The sequence below is a fragment of the Coenobita brevimanus genome, chromosome 69 (assembly GCF_032717465.1).
Source record: "Coenobita brevimanus isolate Jiangsu-jjx chromosome 69, ASM3271746v2, whole genome shotgun sequence".
In the NCBI taxonomy this organism is placed as follows: domain Eukaryota; kingdom Metazoa; phylum Arthropoda; class Malacostraca; order Decapoda; family Coenobitidae; genus Coenobita; species Coenobita brevimanus.
In genome coordinates, this window is record NC_137022.1 from 14,931,401 (window position 1) to 14,951,068 (window position 19,668).

The window sequence follows — 19,668 nt, forward strand, 5'->3', positions numbered from 1 at the left end:
TGTGGCGACTATGGGAGGCTCAATGCAGTCACCAAAGTGGATGCTGAGCCGATGGGTGACCACATTGCCATCTTCTCCAACCTGCTAGGGTCACGATATTTCATGAAGCTTGATTTGGCGAAGGGATTCTTTCAGATTCCCCTTCACCCCGAGAGCCGTCAGTTCACTGCCTTTGCTACTCCTAGGGGGTTGTATCAGTATAAAGTCCTCCCATTTGGACTTACCAATTCCCCAGCAGTATTCAATCGTGCCATGAGACAAGTCCTCCATGGTATCGTAGGAGTAGAGATGTTCGTTGATGATGTCCTCGTTCATTCTGCCACGTTGGAGGAGCACCTCAGACTCTTGGAAACTGTCTTCATAGACTCCAGAGTTTCAACATGACTGTGAAGCCTAGCAAGTGTAAAATTGCTCACAGTGAGGTGGAGTTCTTCGGACATATTGTTGGTAACAACCGCTGCAGGTGTCAGGGTGACAAGATCAGGAAGGTTAGAGAAGCCTCGAGACCCGTAACCAAGAAACAGGGTAGGGCATTCCTTGGCCTAGTGGGGTATTATAGGAGTTTTATCCCCAACTTTCCTCTCATTGCCCAACTGTTGTACAAGGTGCTACGGAAATATGCTCCAAACACCATTGAATGGGGAGAAGCGCAAGAGAGATCTTTTGCCACCCTTAAAAACATGTTGTGCAAGGAGCCTATTTTGCAGTTGCCTGATTCCAACAAACCTTTCATACTGTGCACTGATGCTTCACAAGATGGAGTAGGTGCCGTATTGATGCAGGAATCGGAAGGTGGAATCTTCCCAGTGGCATACCACAGCCGTAAGCTAAAACCCGCCGAGAGGAATTACAGTACTGTTGAGAAGGAACTCTTGGCCATGGTTGATGGTGTTAAAAAATATTACTATTATTTATATGGAGCACCATTCACTCTGGAAACTGATTATATGCCACTTACTAGTCTCAGCACGACCAAGACGGCTAACGCAAGATTGACACGCTGGACACTGTATTTACAGCAGTTTAACCTTGTTGTGAGATACATCAAGGGAAGTGATAACGTAGGTGCAGACCTGATGTCTTGCCTGCTAACTGCTGACTAACACAGGCAACTGTTGTATGCTGGGTTCTGTAAGGCAGGTGTCCTAAGAGATATGAGTAATCCAAGGACCAGCCTGGTTCCCAGATAAAAGTGTACCAATAATTTGCTGACGTCTCGCCCGTTGGTCCCACAGGACAAGTTACGTCCAGGACCTGTATATACATGTATACCATAAGTTAAGGGGGAAGTTTGAGAACCCCGCAGAGACAGACCAAGGCTGTGTATGAATTACCTTGTGGAAAGCCTTGAGCTGTGGGCCTCTCTCAGGATTCCCGGAGAATGCACATTATCCACATGAGTGTTCACACCCACGGTGGGTGTTAAAACGTGACCTGTAAGAGATTGCGTAGGGATTCTCAGCTTCCTGTCATTAATCGTAAGTGTTGTGTTAGGTTAACCAGTAAACTGCTTGTTCTAAGAAATTTGTGAATTCAAGAACTGGCACGTTTCCTGGTTAATAATGTTAGGTTAACTAGTAAACTGCTTGTTCTAAGAAATTTGTGAATTCAAGAACTGGCACGTTTTCCAGTTAATAAGCATTAACCAGTAAACTACAACGGTTCTAAGAGATTTCAAAATCCAAAGACTATGTTTCCTGGTTAATTATAACATAAGTACTGATTGCTAGGCAGAGAGAGAGAAATGACATTTTTGATGCTCCACCTCGATTCCTTTTGCAGTGCAGCTGGTGGGTGCAGCATTCCCGTGCAGAACAGCTGATCGTCCCTGATGCATGCTGCCGCCTCTTCTCTTCTGCCTCGTCGTCATCATTTACTGTTGATTTGCATAATGTAATTTTACACATAGGTACAGTTACACCACAACTGTCACACCTATACCGTGTATTACATACATCACGCTACAAAACAATTAGTTGTTAATGTAAATGTAGTGAACTTTTCTCTCAGTTTGACCTGAGTACAGGATTTTTCACCGTCGTCACGGAGTTTTTCACTCAAGCTAGCTTCTATTAACGTAAATATGAGTTTTTTTTCACTCACTGGCGAATGTGACTTTCTCCTGTAGCAGGATAGCATACACACACCACAGTGTGAATCTTGTGTGACTGAGTTAGGATTTGTATGTATATTGAAATTTTTTTCCTGAGAAAAAAATTCATTTTGATGGGGCATAATGTTTCGAGTTGGTGCAATCATATATCTAAACAAACTCGTAACATTAAACTCTGGTGGGAAACCGCAAATTCTAGTGGAATCCCAGTATTTATCACTCAGTCACCCGCCACGTATTCATCCGATTGGGAGTGTTTTCAGAACCATTATTCACTGTTTCATAGGTGATCCTCTTTGTGCGTGACATTAGCACCTTCGCTGAGTGATTTGTTATGGGCATGTTTCACTCATTCTAGCCCTTAGCAAGTGTGGCTTGACACTTGTCTCTCTCTCACGATTTGAACTCAGTCAAGATTTGAGTGCTGTGGAAGCAGGTCGATTGGGCTCAGTGTGGAGCAGTGCCGCCGTTGTCCAGTTCCAGAATTCCCACCTAGTGTGAGTCGGCGAGAGTTAGCATGTGTGGCAGCGTCCTCAGCAACGACGCCTAGTCCATCCCACCTAGCCCCTTTTCTGACCAGTATTTCTTTTCGTTTTTCCTAGGTTTAAGAGTTTAGCTTTTGAGTGAGCAAGTGAGTGTGTTCTTATTTTGAATTCATTTTGAAACGTAACATAAATTTGATTCATTGTAATCAATAAATTAACAGTTCTTTTCCTTGAGCTTAATGTAATGTAAACTCGTGTTTTATTTCTCCACAAGCTTATTTCACTTATAGCTCCTAGTTTGCATAAACGCTTTGCATTATTCATAACTGGTACTTAGGCCAGTCCTTTTGTATTAAGCTTAAAATCTTTTGTGCAACCAGGAGTTGCACCAGCAAGAACCTATTGATCATTAATAGCATTAGTTATTGATTGTCAGGGTGGAGTCACTTTCTCCAGAGGCCAACAGTACTAATAAACAGCACGTGTGAATAATTAGTCTCTGCTGTGTACTGTTGAGAAAGTTTATAAATTCTCGTCCTTAGAGAATCGGCGAAGTAAGCCGACATAAAGTAATCATTGCTTGATTTTCACAAGTCAATTCTTTGTCCCTGGTCTTAAGTATTATTGAATATTATTCTTTAATATTGCATAATCTTAAAAACCCCGTGACACCGCAGCATCGTTGTCTCAATTTAGAGACCAGCATCCACTACCGCTATTGTGATAAGAGTAAATACCATGAAGTCGAATTCATAACACCGAATACCCAGCATCAGCCGAGAACGCATCCCATAGTACACAGTCCATGTCTCTAGGCACCACATTGTACAGACTCTCAAACACATATACCATGCAGCCACTGAAAATAACGTACAGATTTTCCATGTGAGGCAAAGTTGCAAAACATTTGCTTGTGTAACCATCAGTTTCTTTTTTTTGGGGGGTACATTTATGACACTTACTGTATATTTTATAACAATGTTGCTAGCAAACTGTATTTTTTTTATTTACATTTGTGTCTCATTAAGTGCATGTCTCTTTCTACTGGATAAACTAATTAGGTTTAGTTCCGTGGAGTTCATAACTGGATACATTTCCATTGGTAATTTTATATCTTAGCCTCCTCTATCCCTTCCTGTTCTTTCTTCTAATTGTTTTCATCAGTCTCCATTTTCTTTCCTTACCTCTTTTTTTTTCTTCCCACTCCCCCATTTTCCTCCTTTCTCAGCCTCCATGTCATCTTTTATTTTCTTCGCTAACTACAATACTTCAAGCTTCTGTGTGTGTGTGTGTGTGTGTGTGTGTGTGTGTGTGTGTGTGTGTGTGTGTGTTTCCATCTTTTATCTTCCTTCTCCCTCCCTCCCTACCTTTTCTGTGTATCTACCCACCATCATCACTGCCGGTGTTTTAGCTTCCTCCCAGAGCCTTTGATCCATCACCTGCCGCCACAACAACATCCCGCCCACTCTGTGCCAACGCCGTCGCCGTACATGCACCAGTATACTCGTACTATTTTTTCTTATCATTAGCAAGACTTGATATCGCAGGTTCAGCAGTATACTGTATAAGGGAATAATTCTGTTCATTCCCCCTCCCCTTCATTCCCTCTCTCTCTTTCTCTCTCTCTCTCTCTCTCTCATTTGTTTCAGGGGGCGGGGCTCGATAAAGAGTAGTTTTTCAGCTTGTAACCTCATACTCCAAGGGGTTTCAAATATCCATCAGACAACCTCTTTCTGCTCGTTCATCACACCCTGCTACTTTTCCCCCAATTCTTTAGTCACCTTCCCGTCACTTTCATATTTTTCTGTTCCTGCTTGATTCCCCTATCCTTCCGTCCCACTCTCCCCTCACTCATTTCCCCTCTCCTCTCCATCTTCACTTTCTCACCTCTCTGAACCATAATAGCAATAGAACATAATTATCTCCCCAATCAGTTCAGCTTTGATAATCGCTTCAGTATGGTGATATTTTCATTTATATAATTCTTACAATATCCAAATTATTATGTTAAGTAAAGAGATATTTTCTTCACTGCAGATCACACTGACTTGATTAATCCCTCCGCCACTTGGCCATTCACCTAAACTGAGTAAGGTATTTGTAGTATTAAAATAAAATATTAAACCAACTCACGTCATCCAAGGAGTAAGAGATAATATAATCTGGTTGGAAGCTGGGTAAAATGCGAATTAATTTAACAGAAAATACGGGAAGATACATTCTCTCTCTCTCTCTCTCTCTCTCTCTCTCTCTCTCTCTCTCTCTCTCTCTCTCTCTCTCTCTCTCACACAGGATTATTCATAATACTACTCGAACATACACATTCTAATATTCGGTAATGCATTGTAGTCAGATACATGAATAGATTCACAAGCACATGGACACATTTAAAAATACAAATATACGAATACATACATAGAAAAAAATATATATACATATTTTAAGCATATAAAGATTTATCAAATACGTAAAGGTACAAGACATCATTTAAATTTATAAACAGAAACACGCACTTATATACACAAGCAAGTAGCCACACACGCATCCACCCACATACACAACCATCCACCAACCTCCCCCTCCACAAAGACTTCATGTCAAAAACAACGCTACATGCAATTACTGATCCGTCATCAGCAAGTGTTTAACTGGATGGCTGGGCCTGTATAACAGCCGATGGAATAAACAGCTCATTATTAATAGCCAGACCTTTGTTTCTGGTGTGTGTGTGTGTGTGTGTGTGTGTGTGTGTGTGTGTGTGTGTGTGTGTGTGATTTTTTTTGTTAGTCGTATGAGCATGGTCATAATGCCGTGATGGGGGTCTCATAAAGTTGGAATATGAGTAAATAACTGATGAAACGTGAATTATATTAAGGCTGAATCTGGCATTTTAAAAGACTGGGATGCAATCATAATCTTCACCTAAATTCAAAACTAACAGAACCAAAATCATTATATAAAGCACAATCAGAAAACGCATACTTCCGCCAACGCCGGTACCAGACAACTCAGATCACCACCAAAATTTGCTAAGCTCTTCCTTGGTCCATGATCCACCCCTCCACAAAATTTCATTGAAATCGGTCAATAACATTTAGAGATATCTTGTGAACAGAAAAACAAAAGCAGTCTTGAATCGGAACTCGAAATCCAATCACAACCAAAATTTAATTAACTCTTCCGTGGCCCATGACCCACACACCCAAAAAGAAGTGAATGTAATCCATCAATAACACTGAGAAAGAAAAAAAAAATGAATCCTAAGGATGAAACCTGATTCTAACGGTACTGTTTTGCTGAATCCAAGTATGTTTGTAAAAATTCTATCAGGTAAGGTTATTGAGTGACATGCAATTTAATTTTTATATACCAATATATTTACTCACTAAAAACTACAACGCAAAGTTGAAAAAGGAGCTTTGTTTAATTTTATGTGGTACTTTCCCCCCTGTGGCTGGGAGGACACAGCCTGGCCGCACTATGGGGTGGTACTACTACTCTGCGACCAGGTTGTGTTAGGAAGAATACTGCCACCGTATTCCCTGCGTGTCGTAAAAGGCGACTAAAAGGGGCGGGGTGAGGGGACTAGGGACCCCCTCCTCTGTTTTTTAGTTCCTAAAAAGAGGCAGGCCAGAGAAAGGGATGGGGGATGGAGTTATCCCCGTACCCTGAAGATTGGGTCTATGAATGTGCGTGGATGTAGTACGATTGAGGCTAAAAGGGAGGAGATTGGGAGAATATTTGTGAGAAGAAAGTTGGATGTGTTAGCTTTGAGTGAAACGAAGATGAAAGGGAAGGGGGAATCTATGTTTGGAAGTGTGAATGGAAGATTGTCAGGTGTTGATAGAGGAAGGGCAAGAGAAGGTGTGGCCTTGTTAGTGAGTCCAGAAGTACAGCAATGTGTGATTGAATGGAAGGAGGTGTCATCGAGACTGATGTGGGTGAAAGCGAAATTTGAACTTGAGTTGTGGGTGTTTGTGAGTGCATATGGGCCTGGTAGTGAAAGGGATGAACGAGAGAGGGAGTCTTTCTGGAATGATGTTGATGAGTGTCTGCAGAGTTTTGGAGCGAATGTGAATGTGGTAATGATGGGAGATCTGAATGCTAGAGTGGGAAATGTAGCAGTTGAAGGCGTAGTTGGTATGCATGGTGTGCCTGGACGAAATGAAAATGGGGAACAAATGATAGTGATGTGTGTTGAGCGAGAGATGGTGATTGGGAATACGCTGTTTGAGAAGAAAGATATTTATAAGTATACGTGCGTGAGACAGGAGGGTGGAAGGGTTGTTGATAGAGCTTTGATGGACTATGTGGTTGTGTCTAGGAATGTAATAGGAAGATTGTTGGATGTGAGAGTTCTGCGAGGTGAGGGTGGAGGTATGTCTGACCATTACCTGGTGGAGGGAAAGTTGAGAGTAGGTAAGAGATGGGTGAGAGCTAGGACGGTTAGGTGTGGCAGGGAGGTTTTGAAAGTGAGTGAGTTGGATAAAAGAGAGAAAAAGATAGAGTATCAGGAGAAATTGAAAGATGAGTGGAACGCAGTGAAAGATCGGGAAAATGGCAGCGTGGAGGAGGAATGGCAGTTGTTTAAGAGTGCTGTGGTGGGGCATGCAGAAGAGGTGTGTGGTGTGAGACGTGTGGGTGGTGGTGTAAGAAAAGGAAGTGAATGGTGGTGCGAGGAAGTAAGTATGGCTGTGGCTGAGAAGAGACGTGCATATGAAGTGTGGCTGCAGAGGAAGGATGAGTTGCCATATGAAAGGTATAAGGAAAAAAGGAATAGAGCGAGAAGGGCTGTGCATGATGCTAAAGTGGCAGCAGATGAGAGGTGGGGTAGGCGGCTGACAGAGAATTTTCAACAGAATAAGAAAATGTTTTGGAAGGAGGTGAAAAGGGTGCGAAAGGGAGAGTCTGGGAAGGAAGAACGAGTAAAATCAGAAGATGGAAGGATGTTAATTGAAATGGATGCAGTAAGGAAGAGATGGGCAGAGTATTTTGAAAGATTGTTAAATGTAGAGGAGGAAAGGGTGGCTGAGATTGTGGCGGATGGAAGGGTGCAAGGAATAAATGTGTTGGGAGAGTTAAATGATTCTTTGATCATGAAGGAGGAAGTGGAGAAGGCAGTAAAGGAGATGAAAACAGGGAAAGCTGCAGGTATGGATGGGTGTGCTGTGGAATGCCTGAAGGGTGGTGGAGTGACTATTGTTGACTGGTTAGTAAGATTGTTGAATGTGTGCTTTGAGAAAAGTATGGTGCCAGTTGACTGGGCAAGTGCTTGTGTGGTCCCGTTGTATAAAGGCAAGGGTGATAAGTATGAATGTACTAGCTTTAGGGGTATAAGTCTGTTGAGTGTTGTAGGTAAGGTGTATGGTAGAGTGTTAATTATGAGAGTTAGAGAGGGTACGGAGGGAGTGATTGGTGATGAACAGTGTGGCTTTAGGAGAGGGAGGGGATGCGTTGATCAGGTGTTTGCTGTGAGACAAGTGTGTGAAAAGTATTTAGCGAAAGGCAAGGATGTGTTTTGGGCATTTATAGGTTTAGAGAAAGCGTATGATAGAATTGATAGGGAGGCTTTGTGGACTGTTTTAAGATTGTATGGACTTGATGGTAGGTTACTAAAAGGGGTGAAAAGTTTTTATGTAAATAGTAGAGCGTGTGTAAGAGTGGGAAATGCTGTGAGTGATTGGTTTCCCGTGAGAGTGGGGCTGCGACAGGGATGTGTGATGTCACCTTGGTTGTTTAATATTTACATGGATGGTGTTGTAAGGGAGGTGAATGCAAGAGTTTTAGGCGGAGCTCTGAGTCTGGTGAATGTTGATGGTGGAGAGTGGAATCTGAAGCAGCTGCTGTTTGCAGATGATACTGCACTGGTGACTGATTCAGAGGAGAGATTGAGACAGTTGGTAGAGGAGTTTGGAAGGGTGTGTGAAAGGAGGAAATTGAAAGTAAATGAGAATAAGAGTAAATTGATGAAGTGTACGAGGTTGATAGATGGTAGGGGGATGAATATAGTTTTGAATGGTGAGTTGCTTGAGGAGGTAGATTGTTTTAAATATCTAGGGTCACATGTTGCTGTGGATGGAAGAATAGATGCAGAAGTGAAGTTTAGAATAAATGAAGTAGGAAAGGTGCTGGGAGGAATGAAAAAAGTGTTTAAATGTCGTTCGCTTAGAATGGATGTAAAGAGAAGGCTGTATGAGGGTGTCGTGGTACCGACTGCGTTATATGGGGCTGAAACATGGAATATGGGTGTAGCAGAGAGGATGAGAAAAAGGCAGAGTATAAGAGAGAAGTGGAGGAACGATTGGGCAAATATGAATTGGAGCAGATGGGAGACGTGGAAGGTGTGTGTAAGATATTTACAGAAGAAATATGTGCAGCATGTGATGCGGTGTGTGGAAGGAAGAGAAGGCGGAGGGGGGTGCAAGGAACAGCGTGGTGGACTGAAGAGGTGAAACAGGCTGTGGCACAAAAGAAGAAAGCATACAATGAATGGGTGAGAAATAGGGGCGTGGAAGAAGTTGAGAGGCGGAAGAGAGAGTTATATGTGGAAAGGAAGAGAGAGGTGAAAAGATTAGTAAGAGAGAGTAAGAAGAGAGTGGATGAGGAATTTGGAAGGAATTTGAGTGTAAAGTGGAGGGACTGTAAGAAAATGTTCTGGAGAGAAGTGAAAAGAGTAAGACAGGGTGGAAGTGAAGTTAGCAGGGGAGTGAAAGATAAAAATGGTAGATTACTAGTGGAGAAGGGAGAAAAAGTGAGCAGATGGAGAGAACACTTTAAGGAATTGTTGAACGTAGAGGATGGAAGTAATGCGAGTATAAGTGGCTGGGGAATGGCTGGGAGAAGGAGGGAGGTGAGAAGACAGGAAGAAATCAGTAGGATAGAAGTTGTGGAAGCAATGAAGAAAGTTAAATCGGGGAAAGCCCCAGGAATTGATGGAGTGTGTGGTGAAATGCTGAAGCATGGGGGAGAGATAGTAGTAGAATGGATGTGGAAGATGTGCAGATTGGCCTGGGAGGAAGGTAGAGTCCCGGAGGATTGGAAGTCAGGTATAATTATTCCCTTGTACAAAGGAAAAGGGGAAAAAGAAGTGTGTGGTAATCATAGGGGCATTTGTCTTCTTAGTATAATAGGAAAAGTGTATGGTAGGATACTTATAGACAGAGTTAGAGAAAGAACAGAGAAATTAGTTGGAGAAGAACAGGGAGGCTTTAGGAAGGGAAGAGGTTGTGTAGATCAGATATTCATTCTTAGATCTTTAGTGGAAAAGTTTCTAGAGAAGGGAAAGAAGTTGTATGCGGCTTTCATGGATTTGGAGAAAGCATATGACAGGGTGGATAGACAAGGATTGTGGAAAGTGTTAAGAATATATGGAGTAGATGGGAAGTTGTTGAACGCTGTGAAGAGTATGTACGATGGTGTAAAGGCTGCAGTGCGTGTGGATGGTGAACTAAGTGAATTTTTCTCTTTGAATGTTGGTTTGAAACAGGGATGTGTCATGTCTCCATGGTTGTTCAATCTGTACATGGATGGGGTAATAAAAGAGGTACAAGGTAGGGTAGTGGATGTTGGAGTGGCCCTGGTGAGAGAGGCTAGTGTTTGGAAACTCCCTGTACTGTTGTTTGCAGATGATACTGTGTTGTTGAGTGAAGACGAAGGGGAGCTGCAAGGCTTGGTGGATGAGTTTGGGAGAGTGTGTAAGAAACGGAACCTAAAGGTGAATGTAGGGAAGAGTAAAGTGATGGTCTTTGAGAGAGGTGAAGTTAGTGAATGTACGGTGAGGTTGGATGGTGAGGAATTGGAAAATGTGAGTACGTTTAAGTATTTGGGTAGTGTGAAGAGTAAGGATGGAGGTTTGAAGGGTGAAGTGCTTGAAAGGGTACAGCAGGGAAGAAAGGTTGCTGGTTCCTTGAAAGCAGTGATAAGAAACAGGGAAGTGTGCATGGAAGTGAAAAAGTTACTACATGACAGTATTGTGATACCAACTCTAACGTATGGAAGTGAAGCTTGGACATTGTTGGAAGGACAGAAGTCAAGAGTGAGAGCAGTGGAAATGAGTTATTTAAGAGGAGCCTGTGGAGTCACGTGGAGAGACAGGCTGACGAATGAGGATATAAAGGAGCGTTGTGGTGTGGATGTGGATGTGATAGGAAGCGTTATGAGGAACACACTGAGGTGGTTTGGCCATGTGGAGAGGATGGAGGGTGAGAGACTGACGAAGAGAGTGTATGTGAGTGAGGTGGAGGGGGGAAGAGGGAGGGGGAGGCCGAGGGTGAGATGGAGGGATGGGGTGGAGAGGTATATGAGAGAGGGGGGTGTGAGTTGGGAGCAGGGCAGTGAAATGGGGGGGGACAGGGCGACTTGGAGGCGATTCGTTTGTGGCCACCCCAAACGGGATTGAGGCGTCTGGCAATAGATAGATAGATAGATAGAGAGGAAAAGTTTGACTGTAATGGAGATGAGGTGTCTGAGGAGTATGTGTGGAGTGACGCGTTTGGATCAAGTGCGAAATGATGAAGTGCGAAGGAGAACTGGAGTTGTTCGGGAGATGGCTGGTAGAGTTGAGCAGAGGGTGTTGCGATGGTTTGGGCATATGGTGAGAATGGATAATGAGCGATTGGTGAAATAGATAACTAGATCTGATGTGAAAGGTGTAAGGCTGAGAGGAAGACCACGAATAGGATGGATGGACAGTGTGAAGAGAGCGTTGGATGCGAGAGGGATGTCTGTTGAGCAAGGAAGAGTGGCTGTGCATGACAGAAATAAATGGAGAGAAAATGTGAATGAATAAGTGATGACGCAGCCCTGAGGGGATATTCTCCCGCATTTGGTCTGATCAGCTAGTCAGGTCAGGTGTGGGTAAGGGGATGGGTCTGTTATGATGTGGCAGGGGTAAACCAGTTCTGCTGTCGGGCCCTGCTGCGGATGTCACTGATTGCATTGCGCAGTTGACCCTTGTGCGGTGTGGTGCGGTGAGGATCTGTCCGTTCTCCCCTTTGGGGCTGAGATGCGAATGAATGTGTTTGAATGGATGAGTAAATGGGGAGTGTGTCGTCCTGTCTCGGCTACCTCCCTTTCTTTGGGGGAAGCAGCCTAGGTATATAGATAGACTTTGCGTCAAGAATATCTCTTAATAGTCCAGCAGTACTTAGCCAACATACTGGGGCTCCAGTTGCCTTGGTATCGATTACCATTTTAGATATGTCTTGATGAAAACGTTCACCATGATCATCGCTCACAGCAACCAGGTTTTCTGGGGGAAAAAAAAAAGTCCAAATGAGAGTCCAAAATCTTTAACCCACCCCGTCCCGACCAATTTTCTGCCACTGACTCCCCCCAATCCCGACCAATTTTGGAAAAGAAATTTTTTGGCTCAAAGTCCCACTTTTGGTGAGAAACATCGAAAATTCATAGAGAAATCGCTCACCTGAGGTTTTAAATACTGGATACAGGTAGCAGTACCCCTTATCTTACTGCATTTTCTATCAGGCTGACTCCAAAGAAAACGAGTTCTATGGGAGGGTAACTATTCCACACCCCTCATAAACGGTATTTATTTATTTATTTGGTACGAATTTATATGTAGTATGAGAATATATTGGTTTTCACACAGTAATATAGGCAATATAAGCATTGTTTCACTCACCAAACATATCAACATACCTGACCTTTTTTGGCAACATTACCTGATCATCATTTCTGACTGTTTCTCCCTTTAATGCTATGTAATATATGTCCTCCACATTGTCATCGATTGGGGAATCACTCTGGTCTTGAATTTCGCACTGTGGCACTACATGTCTTTACTGGCCAGGTCACTGGTAACAGGTGAATTGCCAAGACAATGGCATGCTGTGGGGGGGAGGTCATGCAGGGTAAGGCATGTCCCTGCCTGGCATCTTGTAGAGGAAGATGTCCTGTGTATACATAACAGAAATCATGCACGAAATCTGAAAAATGTGCAAATGACAGACCTTGCAATTGCATCGCATTTATATACATCAACGGGAGTCACAGTGACAAAACATTCGGATGTACAGTATATATACGTCAACGGGACGCGGCGGGATAATGACATATTGCATCCCACTGCTTGGGAAGACTTAAGGTCACACATTGTTTCAGGATAGTTTTTGGCCTTGCGATTTCCCAGAATGTTTGTGCATACACTTTTGAAACTGCCATGAAACTTCTAACTTCATTCAACCCTCCTTCAAATCTCTCATTTCTTAACAATTTTTTGATCTGACTACAGAAATACCTTCTTTTATCTTGGCATCACTGATCTGAGGAAACTTACTTCCAAGAATGTGAATCCAGTTTTCATTTTATCCATCAGTGTAATCAAGTTCTTCATAAGTCCAAGCATGATGTGTAAAGGAGGAAGGTACATTTTCTCCGGGACAACAAGTGGACTGTTCACAACATTTTTCTTGCTTGGAACTAGTGAGGTAAGTTTAGGCCAATCCTCCTGAATGTAGTATTTTTGCATGTCCCTACTGTCCCACTCAAATGTAAAAACAACAGTACTTTGTGTAACCCAGCAGCAACCCTAGCAAAAGTAAAATGACCTTTAGATATTCACATTTATTCTACTCACATTCCTGATACTGAACTTTTTTTTAAAAACAACTCCATGTTGTCATTTGACTCTTTTAAGTTTGTTTTTTCCACAGCCGCCTTGATAAATTAGAAAATGCTTTTCTCAAGAGGATGGAGTGTTCTGTAAAGATGTTAATTCAGTCAATGGGGCTCTTGATCATGAAGACAATGTGGATGAGTGGCGCTTGTTCATTGACTCCTCAAAAGTCAGCTTGAAAGTGGTCCTTCTTCATAACAGAAATAAATTTCCCTCTGTACCATTTGCATATGCTACAAACATGAAGCTTCCAGCATGTACAAAAAGCACAGAAGGAAATTTATTTCCGTTATGAAGAAAGACCCCTTTCAAGATGACTTCTGAGGAGTCAGTGAACAAGTGCCACTCATCCACATTGTGTTAGTGATCAAGAGCCCCCATGACTGAATAAACATCTTTACAAAACATAAGTCCATCCTTTTGAGAGAAGCATTTTTTAAATCATCATGGCGGCTGAGGAGAAAAACAAACTTTAGTATCACACTTCAGTAGAATCCAACCTTTTAATCTTGAACCTAAATGTTCAGTCTGTTTAGATAAATTCGAGTTACGAATAAGGTCATTCAGATCTCCCTATGACAGCAAATGTTCAATGGATGAACAGGTAGTCTGGAATGTTGGATCAGATATTTCTTCACCTTTTTCCTCGTGACATGATCCACCTTCGTTTAATTTTTAATCATTTAAGCTTACATGTTGTGGAGGATATGGTACTAGAAGTTTAGCTCTGTGGTTAACTGGTCTTACTGGGGGGACGCGGTAGCTGACTCGGCAGAGAGGCGGCCTGCAGTCCTAATGGACCCAGGATCGAATCCCGGCTGGGGCAGGGAACAGTTTAAAGATTTGAATTTGCTAAAAAGACCCGCCAACATGTCGTAAAAATACCCCCGCTAATACCAATACACCAGTCCTGTATGAGACAGCCCTAGCATGTATTCAATATGGATGGTGGGTGTTAGTGCCGAAGTGGTGACATGTGGAGGTGTAGGAGGACTACTGGGCCTTGGGATAGGTCACTGCCCCTGAGATATAGGCCATGAAGCCTTTGCCCAGAGTCAGACACATAAAAGAAAATAAGAAAAAAAAAAAGAAATGGTAGATTGGGGTACTTCACTAAGCTCTTTGTTCTTGACGTGATCCTCTTTGTACTTACAAGGCAATAGTTGCAGTCTGTTGTGTGATGTATGAGTTCCCTCCAAATCACTGGAACAACAAATAGCATGTGACGTGAACCGTTTACTCATCCTCTGAGTAGTCTTTTGCATGTCACACAACCAACGTTAGGGGCCCAGCTCTTGTCTTGATCACCCACTTTACATCCGAAATAAAGTTCACAAGCATTTTTTAACCCTCCACCTGACAAAGTCAGAGAAGGGTATTGTTATCACTGGTTTCCATCCGTAGGTCAGCTGGGTGGCAGGGTGGCTGGCCAGATGTAGAGATTTTGTGTCCAGGGCAAAACTCAGAATGTATTAACTGTGGAGCATTGAAATTTCACAGTGTTATGTGTCTTATTGTGAACTAGTGCCTTTTGATAGGTAGAATGTGTGTCTTAAATATTTTTTTGAAAATAATGTAAAGAGGCATAAAGATTCCGTTTCCTGAGCAAAACTTGGAAAGTCATGAAATTTCACACAGTTATGTGTCTTATGGTGAACTGGTGCCTTTTGATAGGTAGAATGCTGTGTCTTATGTACTTTTTCAAAAATAATGATAAAAAAATAATTTTGCTCAGAGATTTTAATGCGCCCTGTGCAAAGAATGTTAAGGGCCCACGTTATGTTTACCATGGATAAATTACTGAACTTTTCAAGTTTTAATGTCTCTGTGTAATGCTGGAAATGTTATCTCACCGGTTGACACCAGTGTAATGCTAGTGATTTTATCCCACCGGTATTCACCAGTGTAACGGTAAGAATTTACTATCCCCATCGTTATTCTTCATCCAGTGTAATGCTCGATATTTATATTCTTACCTGTTGTGGGTACTGATCAACTCATCCATGGATAATACAGGTGGTACTCGACTTAGTATAGTAGATGGTAAATATTTAAGAAAAAATATAGAATTGTGGTAGCGTTTGTAATTTTTGGCCGAGCTTAGATTTAATCAGTACCACAGGTGGTCGTCGTTCCCTCAGCGAAGGAATCTTGAATTGGAAGGGGAGTGAATTTGGCTTGAGGACATAATTTCCTTGATTAGGTACACCAATAAAGAAAAGAAAATGATATATACTTTACTCTAATAACTTGATGCTAGTTTCCACAAAACATTTTTAATTACATAACCCTTTTTAGTATGAGAAAAGATTGTACATGTTACCAGGGTTTTGGATGATCATTCCTCCAACTTTATTACCAGGCGAAAACAATTTGATACATACAAGCGATGTATGGAGTTGTTGTACCATACTTTCTTTTTGTCAGTTATTCTTGGGCTCGACAATAGCCTCAAGTCAGGGACCTTTTTACGAGCATGGGTTATCTGTTCGGGCTGGCATAGCCTCGAACCAATAAGAATGATTACTCGTGTTCATTTTCATCCATATAATATACTCTCATCATGCAATTCTCCAGAATCCAATATCAGTTCAGTACTATTTACAGTTCATAATCATCATTGCTATATAATCACTAAAAAATGCATAATCACTCGGGCTTGTTTAGCCTCGAGGAATAATTCAGAAAAAAAAACATAATCACTAAGAATTCGTAATCACTCGGGCTTGTTTAGCCTCGAGGTACTATTCAAACACTGTATAATCACTAAGAATACATAATCACTCGGGCTTGTCTAGCCTCGAGGTTCATTTCAAAATTACATCATTGCTCACAATCACTAAGTTCCCTTCCACGCTCCTAACTTCCTAACCTTAGTTACAAGAAAGAAAACGGTTAATGGTTTTGAATTTCGCTCTTCCGTTACCAGATTACATCACTTCCAAATTTCCATTTCTTATTTACAAAATAAAATTCACTTGATAGATCAATAATACTATTACAATTACATTTGGTTTATATAATAATTCATGGATAGTGTAATGTGTGTATGCTCAAGTCTTTGGACAATACTATGGGAAAGCCTCATGTTCACACTGACGTCGCCGGTGTCTGTGGACTGAACAAACGTCCATTATATACGACGTCTGGGGCTCGAGTGGCTACGTTAAACTTTCAACAATATTACTTCATATAGTCCATGACAAATAAGGATTAAACAAAGAAAAGGAGGGGGGGGGAAGGAGAAATGTGGACGGCTCACCTGAACGAACGTCCATTATATACGACGTCTGGACCTCAAGTGGGCTCCTTGGGTACGCTAGCGACGCCACTGCTAAGTCAAATGAGGTGGTGTTTTTGAAATATGGTGGGTTTCAATTCTCTTTACAATTTATTTAGCAGTGTACCCATGACGCCAGGACTTTTGATTGAATTGGGGAAAATTTGGGATTTATTCCTTACTTAATTTAGATACTGATTCTATCACTATCTCACTTTGAATTTTAAGGCAGCTCATGCCATCTAGTGATGGCCAAGACAAACAGGACCTTTAAATCCTCACAAATGACATTATTTAGGCCTTTTGGACTGTTAATCTTACATATTTGCGTTCTAACAGCTTCATTAGCAAACATTTCACAACTAGGTTACGGAAAGAATTGTATATTCATCATTATTCTGTTTAAGGTTTAAACTCGGCGCCTCACAATCGACGCACAAAGAAGAGGACAAGCTGCGCGCATCTGTTATTCATTACTCGACCAGACTGAGGAATTCCCATAGCTCAACATCCACAATTACATCACCCACTGCATAGATACAGAGATACATACGTATAAAAATAGTTAACCCTACATTAATCATTAACATATGAATTACTACTTAGGATAGGAACTTATAAACTAATATTCAGGTTACACCCTATCTAACTTAAAATTACAGTACTACTAAACACATACATGAATATCAAATTTGTGGCACTACACGGCTCCCACGTTCGGAAAACAAATTTTACCCAAGTCAATTTTCTATGACATGTACATGGATGGAATGTTGTTACTCTAATAACTGCTATGTACACTTTGAATTGGAATGCCTTTCCCCACAATCAGTGGCACCTGTCGGTCCACATTAAACACCTGATGCATACCTCGGAAGGTCGCTTACTCACTACATTAGGAGGTATGATCACTCCTTACTCGGGATGTTATGAGGGAATTTATGCCTCAGTCAGCCTCAGGTTTTGGAGGATAGCTTGTCGCTCACCTGAGCTCGACAGGGTCTCTCGAGATTGAGATCACCACGGGAGGCGCTTCCTTACATTCTTCCATTCGCAATTACACTCACTCTGTCCTTTTGTTTCCAGCTTTCCGCCCGCAAAAAGGTGAGCGCTCATTCTGTCCTGAAGACTCCACTACCTCACAAACCGTGCTAACTGTAAGGTGAGGGGATTATATACTCCCCTCGAAGTAGGGCACTTCCCGGTTCCAACAGGAACTCTTCTCTCTTTTCCTTTTTACACCCTCTCCTCGGGGATGAGTCCACCCGGAACATAACTTTAAGCAGTTATGCTTCACAACATTCGTCACATGCACGTATCTACTTTTCTAACTAACACTCCTCTATGAGCCTCTGAGGGGCATTCCTCACTCGCGGTGGTAATCGCTCATCGTCGGGCTCCGGGGCGAGCTCCTGTTGCAACGGTTCTAAGAGCCATTCCTCGGTACCGTTATATGGTTTTACCTTTTCAGCAGCCCTTTGTATTTTTTTTCCACTAAATACATTTTCAATGATATAAACACTTCCATCTAGCAGCACTTCAATCACTTTATACGGGCCGTCCCATTTGGCATTCAGTTTTCTACAGGTACCCGGCTGTATGGTCTCTTTTTCCGCCCACAGGAAGCTATTGATTCCAACCTTCTGTGCTCTCCTCCGTCTGTCCAGGACGATATCTCGTGACGTCCCCAAAGTCGATGAAGTATTGCCCAAGACAGTGTATGATGTTTTGTGTATGTCTGTTTCTGGGTAACATTTGTCTGGCGAACATATAGTTACCTAACCCTTAACATTCTAAGTTGGAAGGAAGGAAAAGTGAAGAATTAGCACTAAGCTTAGGAAACATGGAAATATCAAGACGAGAGGTAGGACAGAAAAGCAGAAGAGGACAGTAAGGAGACAGACTGGAAATAAAAAGGCCCCCTTTAGTCGCCTCTGACGACAAGCAGGGATACTGGGGAAGTATTCTTTCCCCCCTTCCCCAGGGGTAACATCAACTAATACACTATTAGAACCTCATTACTACCAGGATGTTCTGAATATAGCGCTGCGGAGGTATTTGGGAATGATCATCCAATGCTACCCTTAGCATTCTCACTTCTCTTTGCTCTTCACTTCCCTTCACTTTCTCACCAACGCCACTAATTTGGGAACGATGAATATCTCACGGCTATTGCCACCAGTGTAATGCTGGATATGTTATCCCACCGGTTGACACCAGTGTAATGCTAGTGATTTTATCCCACCGGTATTCACCAGTGTAACGGTAAGAATTTACCATCCCCATCGTTATTCTTCATCCAGTGTAATGCTCGATATTTATATTCTTACCTGTTGTGGGTACTGATCAACTCATCCATGGATAATACAGGTGGTACTCGACTTAGTATAGTAGATGGTAAATATTTAAGAAAAAAAATAGAATTGTGGTAGCATTTGTAATTTTTGGCCGAGCTTAGATTTAATCAGTACCACAGGTGGTCGTCGTTCCCTCAGCGAAGGAATCTTGAATTGGAAGGGGAGTGAATTTGGCTTGAGGACATAATTTCCTTGATTAGGTACACCAATAAAGAAAAGAAAATGATATATACTTTACTCTAATAACTTGATGCTAGTTTCCACAAAACATTTTTAATTACATGACCTTTTTTAGTATGAGAGAAGATTGTACATGTTACTAGGGTTTTGGATGATCATTCCTCCAACTTTATTACCAGGCGAAAACAATTTGATACATACAAGCGATGTATGGAGGTGTTGTACCATACTTTCTTTTTGTCAGTTATTCTTGGGCTCGACAATAGCCTCAAGTCAGGGACCTTTTTACGAGCATGGGTTATCTGTTCGGGCTGGCATAGCCTCGAACCAATAAGAATGATTACTCGTGTTCATTTTCATCCATATAATATACTCTCATCATGCAATTCTCCAGAATCCAATATCAGTTCAGTACTATTTACAGTTCATAATCATCATTGCTATATAATCACTAAAAAATTCATAATCACTCGGGCTTGTTTAGCCTCGAGGAATAATTCAGAAAAAAAACATAATCACTAAGAATTCGTAATCACTCGGGCTTGTTTAGCCTCGAGGTACTATTCAAACACTGTATAATCACTAAGAATACATAATCACTCGGGCTTGTCTAGCCT